Raw genomic sequence first — 17,490 nt, forward strand, 5'->3', positions numbered from 1 at the left:
AAGGAAAATCAAAACTAGATCTAATTAAGAGACACAAGGAAGGGTAGTACATCCTGCTAAAATGTACCATTGTGAAGTAATATAAATACTACAGAAATATGCAACAAATGCTATAGCATCCACCTACTTAGACCAGTTAAGTGAGTTACAGGAAGAAATAGAAAAAAAAAAACTATGCTAGTGTGGAACTCAACCTTCTCCTCTGAGAAGTAGATAAATCTAACCACAAAGTAAACAAGAAAGAAGTTAAGGAGGTGAGTATAATTTTAGAAAGTTAGATCTGATAAAACAGTGGAGTAAATTGAATGAGAATAGAAAGGAATATACCTTTTTTTTTCTCAGCAGTACATGGCAACTACACAAAAATTGACCAAGGCACAGAAACCTTACAAACAAATGCAGAAAGGCAGAAATATTGAATGCCTCCTTGTGTTAGAACATGATGCAATAAAATTTATATTTAATGAAGGGCCATGGAAAGATAGATTAAAAATTAATTGGAAACTAAATAATCTAATCCCAGTGAATGAGTGGGTCAAACAACAAATCATAGAAACATTCCATAATTTCATCAAAGAGACTGACAATAATGAGACAACAAATCAAAATCTGTGGGATACAGTCAAAGTCATACTTGGGGAAAACTTTATATCTATAAATTCTTACATGAATAAAATAGAGGAAGCACAGATTGTTGAATTGGGCATGCAACTAAAAAAGACAGAAAAAGAACAAATTAACTATCCCCAATTGAGCACCAAATTGGAAATTCTGAAAATCAAAGGAGAGGTTAATAAAATTGAAAGTAAGATAACTATTGAACTAATAAATAAAATTAAGAAAAATTTTTATGAAAAAAACAATAAAATAGATAAACATTTGGTTAATTTGATTTTAAAAGGACTACCAAATAACCAGCATCAAAAATTGAAAGAGTGAATTCACCACCAACGAAGAGGAAATTAAAACAATAATTAGTAGCTATTTTGGACAACTGTATGCCAATAAATCTGACAATTACAGTGAAATGGATGAAAATTTACAGAAAACCTAAATTACCAAGATTAACAGAAGAGGAAATAAAACATTTAAATAATTTGATTTAATAATTAAAAAATAAATTGAATAAGCCATCAATGAACTCCCTAAGAAAAATCTCCAGGGCCAGATGGTGAATGCTTTTTTTTGTGAGGCAAGCGGGTGAAGTGCCTTGCCCAGGGTCTCACAGCTAGTAAGTGTCAAGTATCGGATGCTAGATTTGAACTTGGGTCTTCCTGAATCCAGACCTGGTGCTCTATCCACTGTGCCATCTAGCTGCCCCTACATGTGAATTCTAACAAACATGTAAAGAACAATTATTTTCAATATTATACAAATCATTTGCAAAAATAGGCAAAGAAGGAGTCCTACCAAGTTTCTTTTATGATACAAATATGATGCTGATACCTAAACCAAGAAGATCAAAAACAGAGAATGCAAATTATAGACCAACTTCCCTAATCAATATTGATGTAATAATTTTGAATAAAAGATTAGCAAAGAAATTATAGTGATTTATCACCTGAATGCTACTCTATGACCAGGTCAGATTTATACCAGGAAAGCAGGGCTGATTCAGTATTAGAAATCTATCAATGTAATTAACCATATCAATAACAAAACTAACAGAAACCATATGATTATATCAATCAATACAGAAAAATCTTTTGACATAATCCAACACCCAGTACTATTAAAAACATTCGCATAAGAGTAAATGTGCTTTTTCTTAAAATGGTAAGTAGCATCTATCTAAAACCATCAGCAAGTATTATCTGTAATGGGTTTAAATCAGAAGCCTTCCCAATAAGATCAGGGGTGAAAAAAGGATGCCCATTATCACCACTATTATTCAATAAGGTACTTGAAAGGCTAGCTTTAGAAATAAGAAAAGAAAAATAAATTGAAGGTAGTAGGATAAGCAATGAGGAAATAAAATTATCTCTCTTTGCAGATGATATGATGGTATGTTTAAAGGATCCTATTGAATCAACTGAAAAACACTTGAAATAATTAACATCTTTAACAACGTTGCAAGATATAAAATAAATCCACATAAATTATCAGTATTTCCACATATTACCAAAAACAGTCCAGCAGAAAGAGATAGAGAAATTCCATTTAAAATTACTGTAGACAATACAAAATATTTGGGAGTATACTTGGCAAGACTAACCCATGAACTATAGGAACACAATTACATAACAGTATTTACACAAATAAAGTCAGATCCAAACAAGTGGAAATTAGCAATTGCTCATGGGTATGCCAAACTAATATAACAAAAATGACAATTTCCCTAAATTAATTCACTTATTCAGTACCACACCAATCAAACTACCAAAAGTTATTTTATAGAGCTAAAAAAAAAACCAACAACAAAATTCATCTGGAAGAACAACGGGTCAAGAATGTCAAGAGAATTAATGAAAACAAAATGCAAAGCAAGGTGGCCTAGCCATACCAGATCTAAAACGACATTAAAAGTGGCAATCAACAAAACTACTTAGTGCTGGCTTAGAAATAGAGTAGCGACCTTAGTATGATATGATTAAAAAGTAAAAATGTTACAAAAAAGAAAAAAAAGTATTATTTTATACAAATGAGGTGCAAGAAGAAGAACTGACACAGGGATGGGGGGTGAGGGCTGGTAGTTCTGCAACCCTACTTTCGTTGGGAATGGGTAGATATCTAGAGGGGAGATGAGGGAATAGGTAAGGGTTAAAAAAAAAAGGGTTTTAGATTAACAGGAATGGAAGGATAAGGAAGGAATCCTTGGGCTGGGAGTAGGTTAAGTAATAGGAGGGCAAGGTAGCAGGTAAAAGTAAAGTAGGGATGTCAGAAGGGTTAGGAAATAAAAGATACACATAAATATAAAGATCAGGAGTAGAATTTATTAGGGGAAAAAAGCAGGAGTAGTAATCATGATCTCAGGCAAAATTAAAGTTAAAATACATTTCATAATAAGAGAAAAATATGGAAACTATACTATATGCCAGCCATATCAAGCAATATTGTTTTAGATTATTAAAAATAACTAGATAGTATTAGGATGGAAGTTTGCTATGGTATAGGATATGACTAGTTGGTGTACTTAGAAAAATATGGAAAGACTCAGATCTTTGAAGGAAGAGGTTATCCACTCTCAGAGAAACAGAGGACAAATAGGTATAGTACAGCCTTACAGAGATGCATATGAATATATTTATATATATGAGTATGATTATAAATATCTAAGTACATGTATGTACGTGTGTGCATATTTGTGTATATATACATATATGTATATATGCATATGTGTATTTATGTGTACGTGTGTGTATCTGTGTTTAATTGTACCTTCCTGGGGGAGGGATGGAGAGAATGAGAGAAAAAAAGAACAAAGTAAAAAGTACACAGCAGAGAACAAAACTAAACTTACAAGGAAGCAAAGAAAAGATGGACAACTCTGAACTCTATGCATAGTACTTATAAAAGTTCTCTTGAAAAGCAATTTTATTGCTGTATATTTTGATTTCTCTCTTACATTCTGCTGTGCACATGGCAAAGTTTTTTTTCTTTTTTCTTTTGTATTTAAGTTTTAATATTTAAGTTTATAATATTTCTTTTTCTTTTCTTATTGTGTATTTGTTTTTCTATTTAAGTTTAAAATAAATTAATAAAGAGAGTGGTGGATCAGTGGAATATATTACACATACAAGACACAGTAGTAAATGCTTATAATAATCTACTATTTGATAAAACCAGAGACTCCAGCTTCTGGGATAAGAACTCACTATTTGACAACAACTTCTGGGAAAATTGGAAAACAGTATGGCAGAAACTAAGAATAGACCAAATCTTACACCATATACCAAGACAATGTCAAAATGAGTACATGATTTAAACATAAAGGGTGATACCATAAGCAAATTAGGAGAGCAAGGAATAATTCACCTGATAGATCTATCGAGAAGGGAAGAATTTGTGAGCAAACAAGAGATAGAGAACATTCTGAAATGCAAAATGGATAATTTTGATTACATTCAAATAAAAAGGTTTTGCACAGACAAAACCAATGAAACCAAGATTAGAAGGAAAGCAGAAAGCTGGGTAACAATTTTTATAGCCAGTGTTTCTGATAAAGGCCTCATTTCTCAAATATATAGAGAACTGAGTCAAATTTATAAGAATACAAGTCGTGCCCCTGTCAAAGGCTTTGAATTGGCAGTTTGCAGATTAAGAAATTAAAGCTACTTATAGTCAGAAAAAAAGAATTCTCTAAAACATTATTGATTAGAGAAATGCAAATTAAAATAACTCTGAGGTACCACTTCACAACTATCAGATTGACTAATATGACAGAAAAGGAAATTGACAAATGTTGAAGTTGTGGGAAAATTAGGACACTAATGCATTGCTGATGGAGTTGTGAACTGATCCAACTATTTTGGAGAGCAATTTGGAGCTGTGACCAAAGGGCAATCAAACTGTACATACTCTTTGATCCAGCAATACCATTACTAGTTCTATATCCCCAAGATATCATAAAGACGAGAAAAGGATCTACATGTACAAAAACATTTATAGTAGCTCTTTATGTGGTAGCAAAATATTGGTTATTGAGGGGATGACCATCAATTGGAAAAGGGCTGGACAAGTTGTGGCATGTGAATGTAATGAAATGCTATAGTGCTGAAAGAAATAATGAGCAGGTAGATTTCAGGGGAAAAAAACCTAGTAAAACTTATGTAAACTTATGCTAAATGAAGTGAGCAAAACCAAGAGAACAGTGTACTCAGAAACAGCAACATTTTTCAATGGACAACTATCATTGAATTAGCTCTTCTCAGCAGTACAATGATCCAAGAAAATTCCAAAAGATGCAAGATGGAAAAAGCAACCCACATCCAGAGAAAGAATTATGGAGTCTGAATGTAGATCAAAGTATATTGTTTTTGCTTTTTTTTTCATTTTTCATTGCTATTCCCTTTTGTTCTGTTTCTTTTTCACAACGTTAACTAGTGTGGAAATATGTTTACATGATTGCTCACATATAACTCACATCACATTTCTTGCCATCTTGGGGTGGGGGAGTGGAAGGGAGGGAGAAAAATTTATTTTATTTTTATGTATTATTTTATTATTATAAAATTGAATGTTGAAAACTATCTTTACATGTAACTGGAAAAAAATAAAATTCTATTTTGAAAAAAAAAACCAAATTATATCCAGAACATAGAATCTGGAACCTGAATCCCATAGGGAGGGTAAATTATAGGTGGTCCATGAATTTAGATGAGAAAAGATCTCTATATCAATATAACTGGTTTCCTTTTTAATCCTGTGCAATTTATTTGTTGGTTTTTTTTTTCATTTAAAACATGAGAAATGATCCGTAAGACTTTACCAAACATTGAAGGGGTTCATGGGAGACACAAAACAGGTTAAGAACCCCTGGGGTAGTCTCTATGTTTCCTTTCCCAGCTAAAAGTGGATGGTTGTTTCCCATCCCCATCTCAACTAAGTTTGTAATTTTCTTTTCTTTTCTTCTTTTTTTTTGTTATTCCAAATATTTGAATAAGAGTTCTGTGCAAGGCATTTAAAACACCAGTTTGTGAGGATGAACTCTGTTGGAGAGAGAGAATACAAAACACAAGTAGCCATGAAGCTGAGGAATTTTCTTGATTTGGGACAGGATCTGAGAGTCCACTGTTTTCTAATCAGCCTTGCGCTGCTCCTAGTCTCATATTTCTCTTTTTCTGTGTCAAAAATCTCTCTTTCTTGGTGTCTGGGTTTAGGGAGCTTCTTTTTGAAGTAAGCATCAGTAAGATGATTTGGAATTTAAACTTGAAAGGTTAACCCTGGTAGAGGTAGCAATGACAAATTTCTGATGGGCCCTTCTCAGAGGAACATGGTTGATGGTCAGAAGTCCAGTCACCAGTAGCAAGCCACTAGTCAGCTGCTTCAGGAAAACCACTTGCTTAACTCTGTGGCGACCAGTGAGCATGATCAGAACCGAACCCAGGATGATGCTAGAATGAAGTCTCCTCACATGTTGGCTGAAGGGCTTTTTGCCATAACTTAGCAGCTTTCTAGGTACATCCTCAGTAGGGTAATACCTTGGCATCTTGCGAATCTTTACCACACGAGTTCCTCCATTCCTATAACCACCAACTGGCTTTGAGATAGTAGCAGGCACCTTCTCCTTCTTTTTTCTTTCAATCCAGTTTTTTGGTGCAGTGTATTTCTGCTTGTACATGGCTCTCCGGGAATACATTTCAGACCTAGAGTATCTACCGATCCCTCGGGCCAGGACTGGGTTCTGACTGCAGTGCTTTCGAGGCTTTTTCACCACCTTTTCAGCCACATTTTCCTTCTTGTTTTTCTCTCTCTTTTTTTTCCTTTTGGATCTTCTTTTCCTTTGGTTCGTTTGGGGGTTTTTTTGTCCCCCATCCTGAGAGAAAGGAAAGAGCTAAGTTTAAAATATTCAAGAGAAAACTTAGAAAAACAAAATTATGGAAGGCAATTTTATAACCTTTGTGAGACTTTGTTTTTTTTAATTAATTAATTTTGATTTATCAACAATCACTTTCATATGCTTTTGAGTTTAAAATTTTCTTCCCCTTCCTCCCCACCACCCTCCCCAATATATCACACAATCTGATATAGGCTATACATACCCATTCCTATTAAACATATTTTCATATTAGTGATATTGTAGGTAAGAATTAGAACTAATAGGAGGAACCACCAGAAAGAGGAAACAAAACTCAACAGAAAAAAAAAAACAGCAAATTGTATGCTTCTATCTGCATTCAAACTTCATAGTTCTTTCTTTGGATGTCGATAGCATTTTCCATCACGAGGCCTTTGGAGATGTCTTAGATCCTTGTATTGCTGGGATGGGTAAGTCAATACAAGTCAATATTAGTCATCACATAATGTGGCTGTAATTGTGTTCAATGTTCTCCTTGTTCTGCTCACTTCACTCAGCATCAGACCATACAGGTTCTTCTGAAGTCAGCCTGTTAATCATTTCTTATAGCACAATAGTATTCCATTAAATTAATATATCACAACTTGTTCAGCTATTCCCCAATTAATGGGCATCCCCTCAATTTCCAATTCTTTGCCACCACAAAAAGAGCTGCTATAAATATTTTTGTACATGTGGATCCTTTTCCCATTTGTATGATCTCTTAGGGATATAGCCCTAGAAGTACTATTGCTGGGTCAAAGGGTATGCACATTTTTATAGCCCTTTGGGCATACTTCCAAATTGCTCTCCAAAATGGTTGGATCATTTCACAACTCCACCAAAAATGCAACAGTGTTCCAATTTTCCCACATCTTCTCCAACACTTATCATTTTCTTGTTTTGTCATCTTGGCTAATCTGATAAGTGTGATGTGGTACCTCAGAGTTGTTTTGATTTGCATTTCTTTAATCAATAGTGATTTAGAGCATTATTTCATATGACTATAGATGGCTTTAATTTCTTCATCTGAGAACTGCCTGTTCACATCCTTTGACCATTTATCAATTGGGGAATGACTTGTATTCTTATAAATTTGACTGAATTCTCTATATATTTTAGATATGAGACCCTTATCAGAGAGACTGATTGTAAACATTCTTTTCCAATTTTCTACCTTCCTTCTAATCTTGGTTGCATTGGTTTTGTTTATTCAAAAACTTTTCAATTTAATGTAACCAAAGTTATCCATTTTGCTTTTCCTGATGTTATCTATCTCCTGTTTGGTTATGAATTCTTCTGTTCTACATAAATCTGATAGGTAAATTATTCCTTGCTCCCCCCTTTTGCTTACAGTTTGAGCCTTTATATCTAAATCATGAACTCATTTTGACTTTATTTTGGTATATGGTGTGAGATTTTGATCCATGCCTACTTTCTGCCATACTCTTTTCCAGTTTTCCCAGCAGTTTTTGTCAACAAGTAGGTTCTTATCCCAGAAGTTGGGGTGTTTGGATTTATCAAATAATAGATTACTATAGTCATTGACTACAGTGTCTTACTTAACCTATTTGACTGATCCACCACTCTATTTCTTAGCCAGTACCAAGAAGTTTTGATGATTGCTGCTTTATAATACAATTTAAGATCTGGAATGACTAGGCCACCTTCCCCTGCATTTCTTTTCATTACTTCCCTTGATATTCTGGACCTTTTGTTCTTCCAAATGAATCTTGTTATTATATTTTCTAACTCTATAAAATAATTTTTTGGTAGTTTGATTGGTATGGCACTGAATAAGTAAATTAGCTTAGGTAGAATTGTCATTTTTATTATATTAGCTCAGCCTACCATGAGCAAGTGATGTTTTTCCAATTATTTAGATCCGACTTTATTTGTGTGAAAAGTGTTTTGTAATTGTGTTCATAGAGTTCCTGGGTTTGTTTTGGGAGGTAGACTCCTAAATATTTTATAATGTTTACAGTAAGTTTAAATGGAATATCTCTTTCTATCTCTTGCTGTTGGGCTTTGTTGGTAATATATAGAAATGCCAATGATTTATGTGGGTTTATTTTATAGCCTGCAACTTTGCTAAAGTTGTTAATTCTTTCAAATAGTTTTTTACTTGATTCTCTAGGATTCTTTAAGTATATCATCATGTCATCTGCAAAAAGTGATAGCTTTGATTCTTCTTTGTCTATTCTAATAGCTTCAATTTCTTCTTTTATTGCTAAAGCTAACATTTCCAGTACGATATTGAACAGTGGTGATAACAGACACCTTTGTTTCACTCCTATTCTTATTGGAAATGCTTCCGGCTTGTCCCCACTACATATTATGCTTGCTGAAGGTTTTAGATAGTGTTATTTATTATTTTAAGGAAGACTCCATTTATTCCATGTTCTCTAGTGTTTTTAATAGGAATGGGTGTTGTATTTTGTTAAAAGCTTTTTCTGCATCTATTGAGATGATCATGTGGTTTCTGCTAGTTTTGGTGTTGATATGATCAATTAAGCTGATAGTTTTCCTAATATTGAACCAGCCCTGCATTCCTGGTATAAATCCTACCTGATCATACTGCATTATTCTTGTGATAAGTTGCTGTAATCTATTTGTTAATATTTTATTTAAATTTTTTGCATCTATATTCATTAGAGAAATTGGTCTATAATTTTCTTTCTCTGTTTTGACTCTTCCTAGTTTAGATATCAGCACCATATTTGTATCATAAAAAGAATTTGGTAAGACTCCTTCTTTGGCTATTTTCCCGAATAGTCTATATAGTATTGGAATTAACTGTTCTTTTAATGTTTGATAGAATTCGCTTGTAAATCCATCTGGCCCTGGAGATTTTTTCCTAGCGAGTTCATCAATGGCTTGTTCAATTTCTTTTTCTGAGATAGAGTTATTTAAATATTTTACTTCCTCTTCTGTTAATCTGGGCAATTTATATTTTTGTAAATATGTATCCATTTCACTAAGATTGTCAAATGTATTGGCATACAGTTAGGCAAAATAGTTCCTAACAATTGTCTTAATTTCCTCTTCCTTGGTGGTGAATTCATCCTTTACATTCTTGATACTAGTAATTTGGTTTTCTTCTTTTTTTAATTAAATTAACCAAAGGTTTATCTATTTTATTGTTTTTTCATAAACCAGCTCTTAGTTTAATTTATTAGTTCAATAGTTTTCTTCATTTCAATTTTATTTATTTTTCCTTTGGTTGTCAATATTTTTAATTTGGTGTTTAATTGAGGATTTTTAATTTGTTCTTTTTCTAGTTTTTTTTAGTTGTATGCCCAATTCATTGATCTCCTCTTTTTCTATTTTATTTATGTAAGCATTTAGAGATATAAAACTTCCCCTAAGAACTGCTTTCGCTGCATTCCATAAGTTTTGGTATGTTGTCTCATTATTGTTATTCTCTTGAATGAAGTTATTGATTGTTTCTATGATTTGTTGTTTGACCCAATCATTTTTTAGGATTAGATTATTTAGTTTCCAATATTTTTAGTCTATCTTTCCATTGCCCTTTATTACCTATAATTTTTTTTTTGCATCATGATCTGAAAAGGAAGCATTCAATATTTCTGCCTTTCTGTGTTGGATTGTGAGGTTTTTATGCCCTAGTACATGGTCAATTTTTGTGTATGTGCTATGTCTGCTGAGAAAAAAAGTATATTCCTTTCTATTCCCATTCAGTTTTCTCCAGAGGTCTATCATACCTAACTTTTCTGTATTCTATTCACCTCCTTAACTTTTTTCTTATTTATTTTGTGGTTAGATTTATCTAGTTCAGAGAGGGGAAGGTTGAGGTACCCCACTAGTGTAGTTTTGCTGTCTATTTCTTCCTGTAACTCCCTTAACTTCTCCTTTAAGAATCTAGCTGCTGCAGAACTTGGTACATATATGTTTAGCAATGATATTACTACATTATCTATGGTAACTTTTAGCAGGATGTAGTTTCCTCCCTTATCTCTTTTGATAAGATCTATTTTTGCTTTTTTCCCTTTCCTTGTAACTCCCTGAACTTCTCCTCTAAGAATTTGGATGCTATACCATTTGGTGCATATATTCCCTCTTTGAACCATGAAAAAGAATAAAGTGACAAAAGTATGATTCCATATGCATTCAGCATCCACCAGATCTTTATCTGGATGTGGATAGCATTTTCCTTCATAACTCCTTTGTACTTATCTTGGATCATTGCATTGCTGAGAAGAGCTGCATCATTCATAGTCGATCATCTGACAATGTTGCTGACACTGTGTAGAATGTTTTCCTGGTTCTGCTAATTTCACTTTGAATCAGTTCATGTAAGTCTTTCCAGATTTTTCTGAAATCTGTCTGTTTATCATTTCTTAATGCATAAGAGTATTCCATTACATTCATATACCATAGCTTGTTCAGCCATTCCACAGTTGATGGGCATTCCCTCAATTTCCAATTTTTGTCACCATAAAACGGGCTGCTATAAATATTTTTACACATGTAGGTCCTTTCCTCTTTTTACGATGTTGGCATTCAGACCTAGTAGTGATATTGCTATTTCTGAATCAAAGGGTATGCACAGTGTAGTTTCCTTTAGGATATAGTTCCAAATTGTTTGCTGGAATGGTTGGATCAGTCCCAACTCCACTAACAGTGCATTAGTGCCCCAATTTTCCCACATACTCTCCAACATTTATCATATTCCTTCTCTGTCTTATTGGCCAAGGTGATAATTAATAAGGTGGTAACTCAGACTTGATTTTTATTTGCATTTCTCTAATCAAAACTGATTTACAGCTCTTTTCTTATGTATATAAATAGCTTTGATTTCTTCATCTGAAAACTGCCCGTTCATATCCTTTGACCATTTATCAATTGCAGAATGGCTTGTATTCTGTTATATTTTGGATTTTTTTCTTTTATTATTTATTGCAGCAATTTTTGGTACATAGTAACTTTTTTTTTTTTACCAATTACATGTAAAGATAGTTTTTAACATTCATTTTTGTGAGATTTTGAGTTCCAAATTTTTTTCCCTCCCTCTCTCCCCTCCTCTACCCTGACAGCAAACAATCTGATATAGGCTCTACATATACAGTAATATTAAACATATTTCCACATTAGTCCTGCTGTAAAAGAAGAATCAGAACTAAAGGGAAAAAACATGAGAACAAAAAAAAGTGAACAGAATATGCTTCAATATGCATTCAGACTCCATAGTTCTTTCTCTGTGTGAGGATAGCGTTTTCCATCATGAGTCTTTTGGAATGGTCTTGGATGATTGTTTTGCTGAGAAGAGCATCATCACTGTATATCATCACTGATCATCACACACTGTTGCTGTTACTGTGTACATTGTTCTCGTGGTTCTTCTCACTTCAATCAGCATCAGTTCTTGTAAGTTTTTCAAGGTTTTTCTGAAATCTGTCCACTCATCACAATACTGTTCCATTACATTCATATACCACAACTTGTTCAGCCATTCCCCACTCATGGCCATCCACACAATTTCCCATTCTTTCCCACCACAAAGAGAGCTGCTATAAAATTTTTTGAACATGTGATTGAATGTCCTGTAATTTTATAAATCTGGCTCATTTCTCTATATTTTTGAGAAATTAGGCTTTTATTAGAGACTAGTTATAAAGATTGTTTCCTAGCTTTCTGTTTTCCTTCTAATCTTGGTTACATTGGTTTGGTTTGTGCAAAAGCTTTTAATTTAATATAATCAAAATTATCTAATTTACATTTTATAACAGTCTCTGTCTCTTGTTTGCTCACAAGCCTGTATGTCATCTGGCTTCTCTTTAAGAATTTGGAATCTATACCAATTCATGCATATATTTTTAGTGTTGACATCACTTCATTGCCTTGTAGTATTTTTCCTTGACCTGATAGTTCTTTAATTTGGCTGTAATGTTCCATGGAGTTTTAATTTTTAGATCTCTTTCCTGAGGTGATTGGTGAAATTTAAAATGTCTATTTTGCCCTCTGGTTCCAACATATCAGGGCAGTTTTCCTCCATAATTTCTTAAAACATGCTGTCCTGGTCCTCCTTTTGATTATGGTTTTCAGATACTTCAGTGGTTCCAACATTGCCTCCCCTGGATCAATGAGATTGGTTGTTTTTCCAATGTGGTATTTTACATTTTCCTCTATTTTTCATTCTTTTGAATTTGTTTATTGATACTTGATGTCTCATAGAGTCATCAGCTTACTCTTGCCCAGTTCTAACTTTTGTGGAGGTGTTTTCTCCAGTTAGCTTTTGTACTTCTTTTTTCATTTGGCCAGTTCTACTTTTTAAGCAGTTGTTTTCTTTTTCTAAACAGTTGACTCTTTTTTTCATAATTCTCTTCCATCTCTCATTTTTTCATTTTTTTCTTCTGCCTATCTTATATGATTTTTAAACTCCTTTCTAAATTCTTCCATGAGTTCTTTCTGGGTTTGAGAACATTTACTAGTTTTCTTTCGGGTTTTGCCCCTAGTTGTTTTAACATTGTTGTGTTATGGCTTTGTGTCTTTGTCTTCCCTGTCTCCATAATAACTTTCTAAGGTCAAATTCTTTTTTTTCTTCTTTTTGTTCATCTTTTTGGTTTTTTCCTTTCTGTAAATTTCAACTCTGCTACCAGAGCAGAAGGGGCACTATCTCAGACTTCTTGTGCCAGTGGCTGCAGGACCTAGCTGTTTACCTCAAGCTCCACTGATCTTGCCCTAAGTCCCACATGAGACCCTTGTGTGGATTGCTTATATTTGTGGACTGATTGTACTTGTTAATTAAGTAGTAACATTGTTTTTGAGGGTTCACCTTTAAAATAAGACAGATATGCTGTGAGAGTGGTAAGTAGCTAGTAGCAATTTCTATTAGCCCAACCTAAGAGCAAATAAGCACCTTTCAATTGTATAAGAAATATGGTGTTCCCTCCCCCCTCCCCCGGCCAAACCACCCACTCAGAAGCCCAAAACAGGGCTTCTCTAAAACACTCAATTTAACTAACTGTGGGGCATGTCATTCAGGGTCTCAGCCACTTTAAACTTTAGCTGTTGCCTCTATGTTAGAAGCCTGGATTATGACCTCAAGGGGAGGGTTCTACTTTACTGGCAAAGACAGCATGGTCCAAAAACCTGTGCTCCTCCCCAGGCTGGGAAGCCAATCAGTTGCAGTCTGCTCTACAGAGCAACAACTTGTGTAAAGGGAATAGCTTGTATCCCCTACCTTTACCTCTATACCTAATCTCATGATGCTACCACAGTCACAAGCATTAAAATACCTGGATGTAGATCTGCCTGTGATGAAAGGGAGCACCCTAACCAAGAAATAGATAACTTAACCACAGAATCAAAAGACCTAGCATATTAGACCCTTACCTATGAGATTCATTACCCTTAGGAGTCTCTCTAGATACTCAGGCTGTACTCTGCATCCTCAATACAAGAAGCAACATAGGCACTTGGATTATTAAATCCCAAGTAATGCAATCCTTCCTTATCCTGAATTCCTCATGGGTTACTTCCCTAAATGCCTCACTTGATCCTTCTGGCCAGCTTCTGCAGGCACAGATTTCTGTGAATGTGGCTGGGGCATCTTATACCACTACAAATGTGCCTTATACCAAGTGGAGTGAGGGAGCCTGCCCTAAGAAATCAGGGATCATACCCCTGATCTTTGTCCCAAATAAAGGTAATTGTAAAGGCATATATTCAATTTCTGGGATATCCTGGGAATCCCAGAATGGTCTTTGTTCCCATGACTAGAAGAACTCTACTCTTTGAGTTTAATTCACTCTGCCTGGGATTCATTCTCTAACACCTTCACCTTTGCAGTTGAATTGCTCCCCTCTGTGGGGCAGTTCTTCCTATGCTACTCTTCTCTATTATCACAGCCTCCCTCTTTTCTGGGAAGGTCTCTCTGTATCCTTCTCTACACCATGCTCAAATTATCCCTATTTCCAGGGGACCACTCCACTGAAGTTCCTTTCTGGTTACAGTGGAGACTCACTTTTATGCCATTGAAACTCTGTTGGCAGCCATAGAGGCCAAAACATTCTGAAGCAGGACTCCCTCTCACTTTCTTTTGACTTGTTCTCCTGGTTACCTGGAAACCTTGGCAGCATTCTTCCCTCTGTCCTCTCTGCTCTGATGTTTCTCCTCCTTATTTGTCATGCTGTCTAATGTGGTGTTCATCTTGTATATCAGCTATTCGCTCCTGCCTTATATAAAATCAAAATCATGTTTATGGTGGATATGCCCCCTTGGTCAGTAGTGCCATCACAGCCTTTGACTAAAAAGAGGGAATATCAGGGGATTTATGATTCTCACATATAATTAATATAATATGTTGTAATGATTATACTATCTAGATTGGTTGGAACTCCCATATTTCCCAGGAGATTCTGGGTTGGGAGCCATAGCTATAGCCAATATGTTACAATAGAAAGTCATAAATAAAGAACTCCTGACATGCTAACAATTCACAAATTTCTGAGCTTATAACAATCAAGTGAATGTAACCAGAAGCTACTGCATTGCTGTTCCCATCATGCTAACTCTGGTTCTATATCCCATTGAATAATCACAAGACTCAACCACCCTTAAGACTAGAGACAATCAACTTAAGAACTGTTCCCATAGGACTCAAGAGCACCATGGCCTGCAGCCATGGGAACTGTATCAAGACCAAAGAATGACTGTGTTGTGATCCACACCCTTGGGGTTTTTTTAGGTCTATAAACTCTGCTTTTGAACAGTAAGAGAAGGCCTTCTCCCAAGGGAGATTTCCATAGGCAAACTTTTCTTCCTCACCCTGAAATTAATTAAATCACTACTTGCTTCCTAACACACCTTCCTCTTGCCTGTTCTGTTTAGCTCTGGCTACTCCCAGGTTAGAAACTGGTCAGGTCTGGACTACATGTAAAATTCTTTTGACATATGTAGTTCTCTGAATGATGTCTCCACCATTAGACTGTCAGCTCTTTGAGAGCAGAGATTACTTATTTTTTGTTTTGTTTTGGTTACTTTCTTTGTTTTCTTCATTTCTCGATGTGTAAGGGCATAACACACTGTCTGACATAAAGTAGGTGCTTACTAAATGTTCATTGACTGACTGAAAGTGCTTTGGAGCTCATTAGATTTGCTCTTAGATTTTTAGGTCTGTTCAGTAATAGAGGAAAAGAGATAAAATCAGATTCTATTCCAAGGAAATGATTAAAGATTATACAGGAGTTTAAGGAACTATGAACATTATATTTCTCTATATCCTCCAAGTATGATGAACTTTGCAGGAGCTCAAAAATATTTGTGATGTGCATGGTCCCCAATCAACCTTGAGCAAAGGAACTCAGAATTAAGCCACTTAGTCCAGGTCAGGGCTGTGCATCCACAGAATAATCTGGAATCTGCCAAACCTATATATAGAAAGCAGTATGCTGAAAGCTGAAAGACACAAACAACATGAAGAGAAGCAGGAGTCAATGTTTAACTATTAGTATACTTACCGGTATTGTAAAGAAATGATGAAGTAGACCAAGAGGTATGTACTGTCCAAATATTCAGGTCCACATGAGGACTTCAAAGATGCCTCCTGATTTCCCATCATCCTTTTTATGCACTGAAAGAATAAAGGAAGAGGTTTAGAGGAGATGAACTGTCCTTGACTTGGTCCCTTGGCTAATGGCAGTAGCAATGACAAAGTCATATGTTCCTGAAATTTTAAAAAGATAATAATAAAATTTGGAGAGAGGCTCTGGGCAAGTATAGGAATGAGTATCATAAAGGAGAGGGGGAAAAGAATAGGTGAAGTTTTGATCTGTCTCTCTCTTTCCCCTCTCCTCTCTCTCTCCCTTTCCCTCTCTCTATATCTCTGACTCTGACTCACTTTCTCTGTATCAATGTCTTTTTTTCTCTCCCTCTGTCTCTATCAGGGAGAATGGTGCAGAGATAAACAAAGGTAAGCAAAAAGTAGGGAGAAAAGAAGTGTGATGAAGAGTCTGACTAATAGAAAAGGGGAAAGAAGTATAAAAAAAATTGGGATGATATGACTACCAGTACATATTCAAACATGGATATTGCTTCACTGAGAAGAACACTGAAATACCTTGTGGGTGGGGTGATTGGACAACTTCTTTACTGGCTACCTGGATGTCCTCCTTGCTGACCACCTGGACATCCTCCCTACTGGCCACCTGGATAACCTCCTTTATATCCACCTTACTGACCTCCTTGTTGTCCACCTGGTGGCCTAGGTTTTTGGTTACCACTTTGTTGCTAGCCAGAGTTCTGATCATCCTGCTAAGAGTCGTTTGGTGCTGGTACATCTCCTGGGTCTTCTGAATTTTGTTCATCCTCAAAGAGGAGAAAGTAGAGGTAGAGAAAAGTCAAATGAAGAAAAAGGCCTGATAGGGAGTAGACAGATAGTATGTTTTTTTGTCATAGGCTAATTGTCGAAAGGATGGAGCCCTTGCTATTTTCCCAGTAGTGATGAATGTCAGGCTTACCTGGTGGATGTCTAATAAGGATGTAAAAGATCCAGGCTTGTCCTAGGCTCACAGCAAGCCTGGAATGAATTATGTTATGGATGATTATTTAAGTGATTGGCAGGGAACAGGCCTAGCATGAACTTATATAACAACAGCAGCAGAAGGCATTCAGAGTTTGCAATATCAAAAGCATGAATTATTCCTCTATATGTGTCTTGGTCACTCATATTTCTCAGATGTGCACCCCTCATTTGTGGATGCCCACATGTCCTATATTGATGCCTCCCATATATTTCTTATAAAGTTCCACTCTTCTACTTAGTTTATATGAAGGAATATAAATTCAAGCTCCATGAGACTGTGAAAGTATTTATGTTACATCATATTTTTTTGTCTTCGTAATGCACTATGTCCATCAGTCAATATTTACTAAGTGTCTAAAATGTTCCAGGTTCTATGAGTGACTAATACAAAGTAAAATATCTCAGTGGGGCCACCATCCCCAACAACCTCCTAACATGATCATAAATT

The 17,490-nt window shown here is 35.2% G+C and overlaps 1 pseudogene; it reads right to left on the minus strand.

Moving 5' to 3' along the window:
• Window positions 1-5,842: 5,842 nt before the first annotated feature.
• LOC114038412 lies at window positions 5,843-16,824 on the minus strand (annotated as a pseudogene).
• Window positions 16,825-17,490: the final 666 nt, after the last annotated feature.

Source organism: Vombatus ursinus, unplaced genomic scaffold (genome assembly GCF_900497805.2).
Source record: "Vombatus ursinus unplaced genomic scaffold, bare-nosed wombat genome assembly UNPS02011014.1, whole genome shotgun sequence".
In the NCBI taxonomy this organism is placed as follows: domain Eukaryota; kingdom Metazoa; phylum Chordata; class Mammalia; order Diprotodontia; family Vombatidae; genus Vombatus; species Vombatus ursinus.